Source organism: Macrobrachium rosenbergii, chromosome 2 (genome assembly GCF_040412425.1).
Source record: "Macrobrachium rosenbergii isolate ZJJX-2024 chromosome 2, ASM4041242v1, whole genome shotgun sequence".
Lineage (NCBI taxonomy): Eukaryota > Metazoa > Arthropoda > Malacostraca > Decapoda > Palaemonidae > Macrobrachium > Macrobrachium rosenbergii.
In genome coordinates this window covers 67,704,006-67,716,744 of record NC_089742.1, presented here as the reverse complement: position 1 = coordinate 67,716,744, position 12,739 = coordinate 67,704,006, and the positions used below count along the sequence as shown (strand labels likewise).

Sequence of the window (12,739 nt, the reverse complement as noted above, 5' to 3'; positions counted from 1 at the left end):
TACGTGACTTCCAATATCTTAAAGTGCAGCTGAAAGAAATTGATTAAAAAGTGGATGATGGATGAGCTCCTTACAAACTGGGATCGGGTTCCAGCAGAGCTAAACACTGGTGCAGGCGTTTAGAGGTGAAGAAGAACGCGAAGAAATATCAAGGGGAGAAGAGAGAGCGAGACACGAAACCAACAAACTAAGAGAATAACAGAACGAATATCAACGCAGCGAGCACTAATTGCGCGTAGGGTGCGTACAAAATGAAGAACTTAATCGCATCATAAAAACATTAACAAATATTTATTGGATGGCTGTGACGTCCATCATTAAAACGAAAATACACACATTATTAACCATGAAAAATTACCAATATGTATAAACAAGAAATAGAGTTTCAAGTTACTCCTGCAGATGAGAGAGGCATTTGCATATGATTATACCTGGCTGTCATTAGGGACATCTGGAATGAGCGTCCTGGTAATTATGAACTGTTGCAGGTGAGGCAAGGTGTTATTTGAGAAAGACCTAAAGACACCGATGAGAAATACATTTGTTTCATGGGTACATGCAATTTGGAAATGGAAATGGAATATAGAGTTTAGGCAAAAGGCCAAGCACTGGGACCTATGAGGTCATTCAGCGCTGGAAAGGAAATTGAGAGCAGGTAGTTTGCAAGGTGTAACGGGAGGAAAACCTCGCAGTTGCACTATGAAATAACTGTTGAGAAAGGGTGGATAAGAAGATGGAAGAAAGATAAGAGTGGAGGTGCAGTAAAAGGAATGAAAGGGGTTGCAGCTAGGGGCCGAAGGGACGCTGCAAAGAATCTTTAGTAATGCCTACAGTGCACCTTGTGAGGTGCACTGACGGCACTAACCCCCTACAGGGTACATGCAGTTTCAACGAACTTGTACTAATTGTTCTCTCTTACCTTAACATTGCGTGTCTTTGAGAGCCAAATGTTGAGGAGTTTTTATCCTATGTATGTGCTTCATTGAAAGGCTTCTTACAAAACTGAAAAGCTGAACTTATGCTCCTTTTGGTCCTAGAAACGAAACCACAATGATTAGTAAAGTTTTTAGCTATATTTCTACAATTAAAAGTATTAATGAAATACTATGTTGTTTGTCTTAACTTTTAGCATCTGAAGATTAAAATAAATAATAGTTATGTATCTCATATTGTTTTAATGAAACTTTCTCTCTCTCTCTCTCTCTCTCTCTCTCTCTCTCTCTCTCTCTCTCTCTCTCTATATATATATATATATATATATATATATATATATATATATATATATATATATATATATATATATATATATATATATATATATATATATATATATATATATATATATATATATATATATATATATATATATATATATATATAATGTCTGTCTGATGAAATAATGAGATATAATCGGTTTTCTTAATTTTCCATTTATATATCTAATGTTCGAGTGCGATTTGCTCATATGAAAGAATGGCAAAGATGATACAATTATTCTAGCTAAAAACCTTCATTATTCAAACTTCATGTAAGTTATATGAAAAATAATAACAAACAAAATGAGATATCCTGATCGAGTAATATCTATTTAATTCTTGATCCAATTCATTCGTTGCGTAAATTTTTCCTTTCTTATATCATTTATCATTTGTATTTTTTTATCTCACTCTCAATATAAGGCAGCCTGAATTATCACTTTATTTATTTATATTCATTTTTCCATTAAAAGCCACAAATAATGGGCAAAAATTGCTTTCCATCATTTCCCCATTATGAACCAATCAGAATCTAACTTTTTTAATGATTTCCTCATTATGAAATAACCAGAATCGCCAACATTTTTTATCCTTCAATCCTTTCCTCATTATGAGGCTAACGGAATATATTTTTTTCATCCCTCAATCGTCCCTTCATTATGAACCAACCAGAATCGCCGAAATCATTTTATATTTCAATCATTTTCTCATTCTAAGCCAACAAGAATCTTCAAATTATGCGATATTGACGTATTCCATATCACTTAACAACGGTCTCTCCCTCTCGTGTAGCTGCCATTAATCAAATGGTTAGGGAGCTAAATGCGTCCATTAAATCTATAATTCGTTAGATGGGGCTCATCAATTGCGGAATTGCCTTCGGTTCCACGAATTTTTATTTTGCGCACGCTCTTCATCTAGTTGTTTATCACTTCTCCTGACTAATATCAATACTCTCTGGCTTCATGGTGTCTTTATTGTTCTGTTTTAGTTACACACTGCTTTACTGATAAATTATTATAAAGTATATTCCGGAGCTTCATTCGATGCATATTGTTTTCATTTGACAATGTTTGTATTTCATTCTTAATATTTAATATTTGTTAGCTTTACTTAACAAAAAAAAAAAAAAGGTTTTTCGTATTTCTTAGCTTTCTCAATCATACATCTTATGCATGAGGCTATACGACGTTTCTCCGATATACAGTCATTTAAAAGATGCGTTCACTTTCCTTAAATCAATTACTGTTTTGGCGTCTTAATGTTTTATTTTATATGTATTTTTTTTATCTATTTATCATATACCTTTAGTTTATCAGGCACCACGGCACTTTTCAGAAAAGATGTTTAAACAGCTGTTTATTCCATTTAAGACTTGATACTATAATCCACACGAACTTTTTTGTTTGTTTCCTAAAATTATTTCAAATGAAATTACTAATTTTAACAGTGAGAATTTGGCATGTGCTCAAACTGCTTTCCTTAGCCCTTTAAATTTTGGTTTGTTGAGCAAGGGCGTCTGCATGTTGGTGGCTATGGCTTTAGTTTTCTTTGTTATGTGGTCATAAAAGACTTCATGGATAACAAGGTCATGATAATATTAGCTCGAATACTTGGTCAAATCATTCAGTAGAATCATTTTAACTAGAAGCAGAGCTTCATTTCTGAGAGGAAATCTGGGGAAAAAAAAAAAAGTTCCTCGTTGAGAGAGTCGGTAGAGTTGTCGCCTAGAACTCGCTAGGCCCGAGTTCGAGTCTCCGGCCGGCTAATGAAGAAGTAGAGGAATTTATTTCTGGTGATAGAAATTCATTTCTCGCTATAATGTGGTTCGGATTCCACAATAAGCTGTAGGTCCCGTTGCTAGGTAACCAATTGATTCTTAGCCACGTAAAATAAGTCTAATCCTTCGGGCCAGCCCTAAGAGAGCTGTTAATCAGCTCAGTGGTCAGGTTAAACTAAGATATACTTAACTTTTGGAAAAAAAAACAGAATGAAATGATGGCGTCAACAAATTAGTCCGTTAAAGGGCAACAACACCCGCAACAACTCTATCAACTAAAATCGCAAGAACAGGTGTGATAATTCCACAGACAACAACCACAACCACAACAAATAGATGGTCCGCTGGTATAGTGGTTAGTGTCGTGGTATGCCCTCAGATGTTGCGGGTTCGCGTTTCGCCCAGGGCGATGAAAATTCACTGATTCTGTATCATGATCAGTTACTGCTGCAGTGTGGGGTCTGCGGTGGGAGGTAGAAACCAACATTCTTTGGAAGCTTGAATTTCAAGTCAATGGCCCCTGTATGCTTGTTCCATGTGAACAGGTTTCATCTACTGAAATAATAATAATAATAATAATAATAATAATAATAATAATAATAATAATAATAAAATATACAGTACAATATAGCATCAACTACAACTCAGTCAACAAATTTGCAACTCAATGTACCAAAGTAGCAACAATTACAGCTTCAAAGTTAAGTATACCTTTGTTTTACCAGACCACTGAGCTGATTAACAGCTCTCCTAGGGCTGGCCGAGGGATTAGACTTCTTTTACGTGTCTAAGAACCAACTGGTTACCTAGCAACGGGACCTACAGCTTATTGTGGAATCCGGACCACATTATAGCGAGAAATGAATTTCTATCACCAGAAATAAATTCCTCTAATTCTTCATTAGCCGGCCGGAGACTCGAACTCGGGCCTAGCGAATGCTAGCCGACAACTCCTCTAAACAGCAACATATACCAAAATAACCCGACCTACCAAAAGTGCAAAGACGGCATGTAACGCAGTCTTTCAGTTTAACATCATTAGGATCATAATATCCTTCGTCGCACGTGGCAACAGGTGGAACCCACTCTAGTGAGGAAACTCTTGTCTGCATATTCATTAATTAGGTGTAAACTTAGCGGATACCTGAAGTATTTCCCCTTGATCCAGTCTTTCAAGTTTATACCAAGTTGCTTTTGACTTATGAATGGGAAATGCTTGAGTATGAAAGACTTAACAGAAGCTTCTAAGCACTTTTACGTCTCTGTTTATACTTGTTAATGACCAGGAATACACCGTCGATAAATATCTTAATACATATTAGCATACATCTTGGATACACGAGCGTTAATGTGTGTCTTTATCTATCTGTCTGTCTATACACACACACACACAAATATATATAGTACAGTCTATACTATACATAGTCTAAAATTACATAAAATGTAATCTGAAAAAATGGGGGAAAGGGGTTATAGAAATGTAAAAAGGGTAATGAGCGCACATAAAATAAATCCTATTTCAGAAGAATAGGAAGACGCATTAAAGGCAAAAATGATCAATAATAATTAATACCAGAATCATGGTCACAGGAACCAGGAGCATTTTCGGATGAAGAATAGGTTTGTTTAGCCCTGTTTATAGTATATGACATACTTCACAAGGGTTCATCATGCAGTTAGTTTACTTTCATCATCATAATAAATCAGCGGTATCAAAGATGGAAAAGTTTCTTTCACCGTCGATTTTTAGTTTTCTGTAAAAGAAAACTATTGTGCTGGCTTTGGGCTTTGTCTGTCCGTCCGCACTTTTTTCTGTCCGCACTTTTTCTATCCGCCCTCATTTCTTATAAAATACTGAGGCTAGAGGGCTGCAAATTGGTATGTTAATCATCCACCCTCCAATCCTCAAAACTTAACAAATTGGAGCCCTCTAGCCTCAATAGTTTTTATTTTATTTAAGGGTAAAGATAGCTATAGTCGTGCTTCTGGCAACGATATAGGATAGGCCACCACCTGGCAGTGGTTAAAGTTTCATGGGCCGCGGCTCATACAGCATTATACCGAGACCACCGAAAGATTGATCTATTTTCGGTGGCCTTGATTATGCGCTGTAGCGGCTGTACAGAAACTCGATTGAGCCGAAGAAGCTTAGGCGCATTTTTTACTTGTTTATTTCATGAGCTATGCTAAATAAAGTCATGTATACTTGGGCAACTACGCCCATTTTTTTTCTGTATGTTCTACAGGTCATTATGTTATGTATGTATCAATGTCACTGTCGCTAGAATTTGTCTGTCAGTCCATGTCACTGTCGCGAGAATCTGTCTGTCAATCCATGTCACTGTCGCGAGAATTTGTCTGTCAATCGATGTCACTGTCGCGAGAATTTGTCTGCCAATCCATGTCACTGTCGCGAGAATTTGTCTGTCAATTCATGTCAATGTCGCGAGAATTTGTCTGTCAATCCCTGTCACTGTCGCGAGAATTTGTCTGTCAACCCATGTCCCTGTCGCGAGAATTTGTCTATCAGTCCATGCCACTGTCGCGAGAATTTGTCTGTCAATCCATGTCACTGTCGCAAGAATTTGTCTGTCAGTCCACGTCACTGTCGCGAGAATTTGTCTGCCAATCCATGTCACTATCACGAGAATTTGTCTGGCAATCCATATCACTGTCGCGAGAATTTGCCTGTCAATCCATGCCATTGTTGCGAGAATTTGTCTGTGAATCTTCCTGTGCTTACATAAACGCCAACAAGAAATATTCTGTTTTACTGCATATATTCTCTCTTCCACGTCTTCTGCAGGCAAGAATGATTAACGTATCGTCAAAGGTATCTATCTGTACACTTTGCATTAACCACGAAAACCTGGATACCCAAATTTCCCCGAAGGAAGGTCTCACTTCTTAAGAGCTTCCTGCTCTGAACACTGAAAGTTGTACGAATTCATTAAAGAATTTCTTGACGTTTCATAGCTGACGGGAACTAAACAAAATATTTAAGAAGACAATGTTAGTTTGTTGGACAGATCATTCACAATTCAGTGAATAAACAAACAAGTTCACAGCGCCATCAAGAGAATAGAAGCAACTGAGAATTTTAATTCAAACAACAATCAAGAAAGTAGAGTCATCAAGGCCTACCAAATTACGAAATGTGCTTGCCTTTCATTAAAATAGCTTTCGAAGACAATTTTTTGTTGTTGTAGAAACGACAGAGAATCTTCATACAGTGAACAAACAAAAACGTATACAACACCATCAGCTTAGGAAGGTTGTCTTTTAGCCCGTAAAAACAGGGGTCTATAAAATGTAAGGGTCCGTGAAACAAAACGTAAAAGTGGCAAGCGGGGAAAAAAGCCAAGATAAAGTTGATTCAGTTATTCAGGGCTGCAGTATAGAAACCTACGTAGGGGGAGAACAACACAAAAGGCTGTTTTTGGTGCAGTTGGTGTTTGATGTAGTGTTTCATTCTTTTGAAAATTGGATGGCGCTTTTGAAAGTGTCCGCCCATTGAATCGGGACATATTTCTTATTTTTCATTGCAAAGGCTAACTACCCGTAAAAATCTGACTAAACAAATGGCCTCTTAGAGTTCGTTGTGTGTCATGAACATCGTCGCTTTATAGGTCAAATAACTAAAAGAAGCAATGTTTCAAAATATTAAACTGTTCAACGTTCGTATATTTAGGAATATCTAAGCCTCCTATAAAACACAAATACCAAATACCTGTCCTAGAATGCCAGAAGCATTTCCTTAAAATGTCTTTACATTAAAGAATATTACTGACGTTGAATCCTAAAAAAAAAAAAAAAAAAAAGTTTAGGAAAACTACATTCCTACAAATTTTTTATAACAAGTTGCCATTCATTTTTTTTAATTCAAGAGATACTACTGTACAGAGATATGTCATAAGAAAAATTTTTACAGCTGGTGATTCAGTTCACGGTATTTCCAGTAAGAGACAGTGTAAAGTAGGCTATTGGGAGTCAAGCTGGTAAGGAGGTCCCCCGGGAGGCGAAAACCCGTCGGCTGTGAGGTTATTTGAGGTCAGTCAGGGTAGAGCGTATTTTCATTTCGTGTTTTTCTCTCTCGAATTTCGTTTTTATTTTTTTTTCTCTCTTTCACTACTAAGGGAACCTGTGTGAGCACTAAACGTAAGATGGCTAAAGTCTTGTTGTTTATTTTTAATTTTATAAAAGATAAAATGTCTAACTATGAGCAAGAGCTTTCTTGAAAAACATTAAAATAATTTATTTCTTATTATTGTGCTGAGGCACAAGCCTTTGGTTTGACGAAGTAAAAAATAACCCACTTAATTAGATTTAAATATTGCTATAAATAAAAACCTTTTCTTTTCCCCCTTTAAGGGTCATAAAAACTATACCATATTTTAAGGAAGAGCAGAAGCCATAACTAAATCATCGGGTTTTCCTGTGTACTTAATCGCAGAAAACTAAATTATCATTCAAACGGGACAACTTCAGCAATTCATCATAATTGCTTTCATAACAACAAAATGAGTGAAACTTTGTGATGTACAAAGTTGATTTTATATAATTAGTTTGTAAGCGGGGAGAATGATACAATTAAGTAGGGAGTTGCTGGAAAGCCGAGATGTAACTTGTGCGATTGTTCGAAAAGTTACCTTGAGGGGAAAATTCATCAATCATTTCCAGCGCCGTCCCTGGAAAATTGTTACTTCAAAATGATGCCGAAATTTAAGATCAGATTTACAGATAAATAAAACGCTCACAATAAACATGAACAGTAAACAAGAGAATAAAGGGTTCGCCTTTATGTATTACTTTCCTTTTATAACTAAATACGCCACTAAGCGCCTTTCAAATGATTTGTGTTCGGAAATTGCTATATTTACCTCAAAAACAAGCTCCTTTCTTCATCCCTAATATTAGGTCTTTAAGTTGGGATTCTACGTTCCCATGGTGGTGTACAGCTTTTGTGTTCTGGGTATTTCAGGTTCTCAACACATTAGAATTGAAGTCTATTTGCCTGATCTGTAACTCAGCCCTCGCTTCTTCTATCGATCTCTTTCAGCGGAAAGAGGAATACAGTCATTTTTGTACATAATATTTCGACTCTTTTTTTTCTTTTGATGTCAAGGAAAATTTTTTCGTTCACCTCTCAGGCAGCCTCATAACCCCAGTATAGTTATTACCAAGCCCGATAAAGGTAGGGGTGTTGTATTAATGAATAGGTCCGATTATTTAGATAAAATTAATGAAATACTCTCCGACAATACAAAATTTAGCCAATATAGACCGTACAGAAATCAACGATTCCTGGGCTGCATGAGACCATTTCTTTATTTCTATTGCCAAGTTTTGGGATTCTCGCTGACTGCCCTGTCTTCGATTTTTGTAATTTTGTGTGTAGCTATATATCAGACATGCCAATTAATTCTAACCGTTCCACAATTTTTTGCGAAACAATCGATGCTTTCTTTAATTCACATATTCTACAAGTCCCACATTTTTCATTCAACTAACATCTGTGGCATTCACTAACAAATACCTAAATGACTCAACAATTTTCTTCCAACATACATATTACATTCTTACTGAAATTCATCTCCCTTCTACACTGATTCCTCCACAAACAACAGCCACGCCTTTGTTCAAACCCTCTTGTTTCATTGATTTATATATTGTGAAATTCTCTAATCCGCTCCAGAAAATGAACCTGAAGAGAACTGAAAAGTTCATTAAATTGGTGTATGCAATTTTACTGTAAACATTAAGTATGAAAATATGTTTATGCGCCCGCGCGTGCGTGCGTGTGTGTGTGTGTTCATATGCATATAGCGTCAAGGAAAGTGTACAACGCTCTAATTCCACGACTGAATTTACATACATACATACATACATACATTACATACATACATACATACATATATATATATATATATATATATATATATATATATATATATATATATATATATATATATATATATATATATAATGTAAATATAATTATACATATGTTGGTATTTTTCTATGTAATTATCTGAGTTCCAGGTTACTCCAATAATGCTCATTAAAAAAAAAAATCCTTGCAACATCGATCACTGAATAGTAAACCAAAGATAATAAGATTATCAAGGCCCTAGTAGAAGGGGTTGCACCTTTAGCTGTTATACACCTAATCACACTGATTTCGTCTCTTTTCAGCACAGAACATTACGATTACTTCAAGTATTTGCCACTTTCTTTACCGTATGCCGAGCCTTCCTGACATACGAATATATCATTTCGCACCAAAAGCATGCCGTAACGGTCTGACTGTCCCATACTGTTAGATTTATAATCCTTCGTATTATTCAATCATAATTAAAATATTTCTTCTTTTTGGGTTTCTTATCACGATATCACAAATGTAGCTCTGTCCCCAACAACCTCATGTAGTAAGAATGACAATCTCTTCGTTGGGTGAGTCGGTAGAGCTGCGGACTGTCACTCGATGAGCCGGAGTTCAATTCCCCGGCCGTCTGATGAAGAGTTAGAGGAATTTATTTCTGGTGATAGAAATTCATTTCTCGCTATAATGTGGTTCGGATTCCACAATAAACTGTAGGTCCCGTTGCTAAGTAACCAATTGGTTCTTAGCCATGTAAAATAAGTCTAATCCTACGGGCCAGCCCTAGGAGAGCTGTTAATCAGCTCAGTGGTCTGGTAAAACTAAGGTATACTTAACTTTTAACTGACTGTCCCATACTGTTAGATTTATAATCCTTCGTATTATTAAACCATAATTAACATTTTCTTCTTCTTGGATTTCTTATCACGATATCACAAATGTAGCTCTGTCCCAACAACCTCTTGTAATGAGAATGACAGCTTCTGAAGAACCAAACTAAGAGCCTTTCCTTAACCTTATGTTACCCATGATAAAAAAAAATAAGTGAATGAAATTTTATCCTACGTATTGATAAAAGAAACCTATACATAACTGCAAAATGTACACACTTGATCTTATACTAAGCACCCAATTCTGCTTATACATACTAGCACTTATAGCGGCCACTCGTGTATTACCCTCATTAACATGCGTTCACTGACCCACCATGGCCACACGCGTTGCATACTGTACTAAAAGGAGCTGCGATATCAGAAATTCACGGTTTAATGGAAATCATCTCTTTTCCCTCAACTAACGCACTTCATTCACACATGTGCGTATTTTAAACATTTCATTTCGACTGTTTAATTGATATGGTCTTTATCCGATCAGTGGATTAAATCATGCACTGAAATAATTCACGCAGGCTTGAAAACGACACACTTAAATTGCTATTAAACACCATCGCAATAACATAAGAAAAACGTTATTATGTAAACTCATAAGCGTCCTTTTTCTTGGACATACAATAAAATATTTATTTCTGTTTTTTCTTTTTTTTTTAATCCAAAAGGACGAAATGCTCGAATGAGTAGAAATCTGGGATATAATGGAAAGAAAATAATGCAATTATCAGTTTTTATTTGCGTGTCACCTGTTTCCGTGTCTTAATTACATAAAATGAATGTTCTCCGAGGTAGAACAATTCCAGTAAGCCTCATTGCTAAAATTAATAAGAAATTTCCAGTTATGGAACCACAAGTTCTGCATTCATAGACGTGTACCTGGTCATAAATATAAAATTGCAATAAAATTATACGTACACGCACGAGCGTAAACATATACATTAACATGTATGTAGATATATACATATATATATATATATATATATATATATATATATATATATATATATATATATATATATATACACACACACGAGATGTTTGTTTTCATGTTCCTTTTAGCACTTGCTTGTGTGTATGCATCAGAACAGTCGAAACCCTCCCTTCAAAGAATATTGCGACGAGGCATTTCTGGTTCGTGTGACAGAGTGAATCTGAGCTCACACAGCCATTTGAGCATTCGAGCAGTCAGGAGTAAAACTAGTAAGCTGATAGAAGTTCTCTAGTTGATTTGTTTGTCTGACGAAAAATATCAGAAAAGGGGAAAGAAGAGACGGTGTTTCTCTCTACGAAGGGTGGGTGAAGGGCTAAAGGAAATAAAAGATCGTGATAACTGAGCCTTTCTATTTTATTTTTTTTTTTTTTGGCAAGTGATATAAGTAAACCTTTCTCGGAAGTTTGCTTGGGAGCTTGCTGTCTTTTACATCGGTCATAAGATCTCTTAAGGGTACTGGTGCCTCGTATTTAAAAAATATGCTACGTATTTGTTAACTGGCGATATGCATATCGTTCCGATCTGTTAGTGTCCATGGCGCAGTCTCTCCCCTTAATGTCCTCAAAATAGCAGGTTTAAGGTCTTGTTTACTTGAGGAAAGACAAATAGTTAAAAGAAATGATCTCAAGAGCTTCCGATTTGAATTTCTACTTTTTCCTGTAACAATTAAGTAAACTTATACTTTAATAAATAACAACTTTCGGTGCATGAAACGCACGGTTCAGAGAAAATCATTTTTACATGTTAGATCTTTTATAAGCTTTGGTTCAAGTACCGATGGAAGCCTATTCTGCACAAACAATCCTTAATGCGATTTCCACGTTGTCGAGGGAATATGCAACACATCACTGATAATAATAATTCTACATAAAATAAATAAGAGCCGAAATGAAATCCGTTTGGTACCGTAACTATGTTGCAACGTAATTATTTTGCAGGATCTTTATTGCGGTAAAATCCATTCAAGATATATCGTCGACAGAGCAGCCTTAAAAATATCATATGAAAACTTATTACAATTTCTCTAACACAATGAAATTTGCTTTCGAAACTAATACCTAAAGGAGATTTCGGATTTTTTACATGAAATGAATGAATCAAATTCTTACCTAATGCTTCTGATAAAACCTTGTTTTCTAATTATTTAGAGAGGATATTAGTTCCGTTTCAGTTATGTATATCGTCACAATGTTTTCAACCAAATATACATGGATGCATACAATTTGTCTATTACATACAGTACATACATACACATACATATTTATACATATATCTTTATATACATACACAATATATATACATACAGTTTATATTATATACTGTATATACACTGGGATATATATATATATATATATATATATATATATATATATATATATATATATATATATATATATATATATATATATGTAGAATCTACTGGTCCCTTTTACCAGACACATATGTAATTCTAATAGCCACAATGCCCTCTTAACTTCTCGAATTCTTCGCTTTTTTGGATGTGCTTGTAACTACAAAGCCCGTACATCCAGACACAAGAAATTGAAGACTGTGATTGCCGGTCGCGGGACACGAACCCGCGTCGCCTTAACCACAAGGAGGTCACGTTGCCGACCTGGCAAGTCTTGCGTCTGGATCAAAGGAGGTCACGTTGCCGACCTGGTCAGGTCGGCAACGTGACCTCCTTGTGGTTAAGGCGACGCGGGTTCGTGTCCCGCGACCGGCAATCACAGTCTTCAATTTCTTGTGTCTGGATGTACGGCTTCGTAGCTACAAGCACATCCAAAAAGCGCGAAGAATTCGAGAAGTTAAGAGGGTATTGTGGCTATTAGAATTACACACACACACACACACACACACACACACACACACACACACACACATATATATATATATATATATATATATATATATATATATATATATATATATATTATATAT

At 35.7% G+C, this 12,739-nt stretch overlaps 2 protein-coding genes across 3 annotated transcripts in view; one reads left to right on the top strand and one right to left on the bottom strand.

Annotated features, from left to right (window-relative positions):
* Rpb7 (DNA-directed RNA polymerase II subunit Rpb7) overlaps positions 1-12,739 on the bottom strand; it is a 525,952-nt gene that overhangs the window by 427,221 nt on the left and 85,992 nt on the right. For both annotated transcript variants that reach the window (XM_067120360.1, XM_067120392.1), the window contains one exon: positions 920-1,033. The gene's annotated coding sequence lies outside the window, so the exon portion shown is untranslated. The remainder of the gene's footprint in view (positions 1-919; positions 1,034-12,739) is intronic.
* Positions 1-12,739, top strand: part of LOC136848112 (uncharacterized) — a 408,534-nt gene that overhangs the window by 311,775 nt on the left and 84,020 nt on the right. The window lies entirely within an intron of this gene.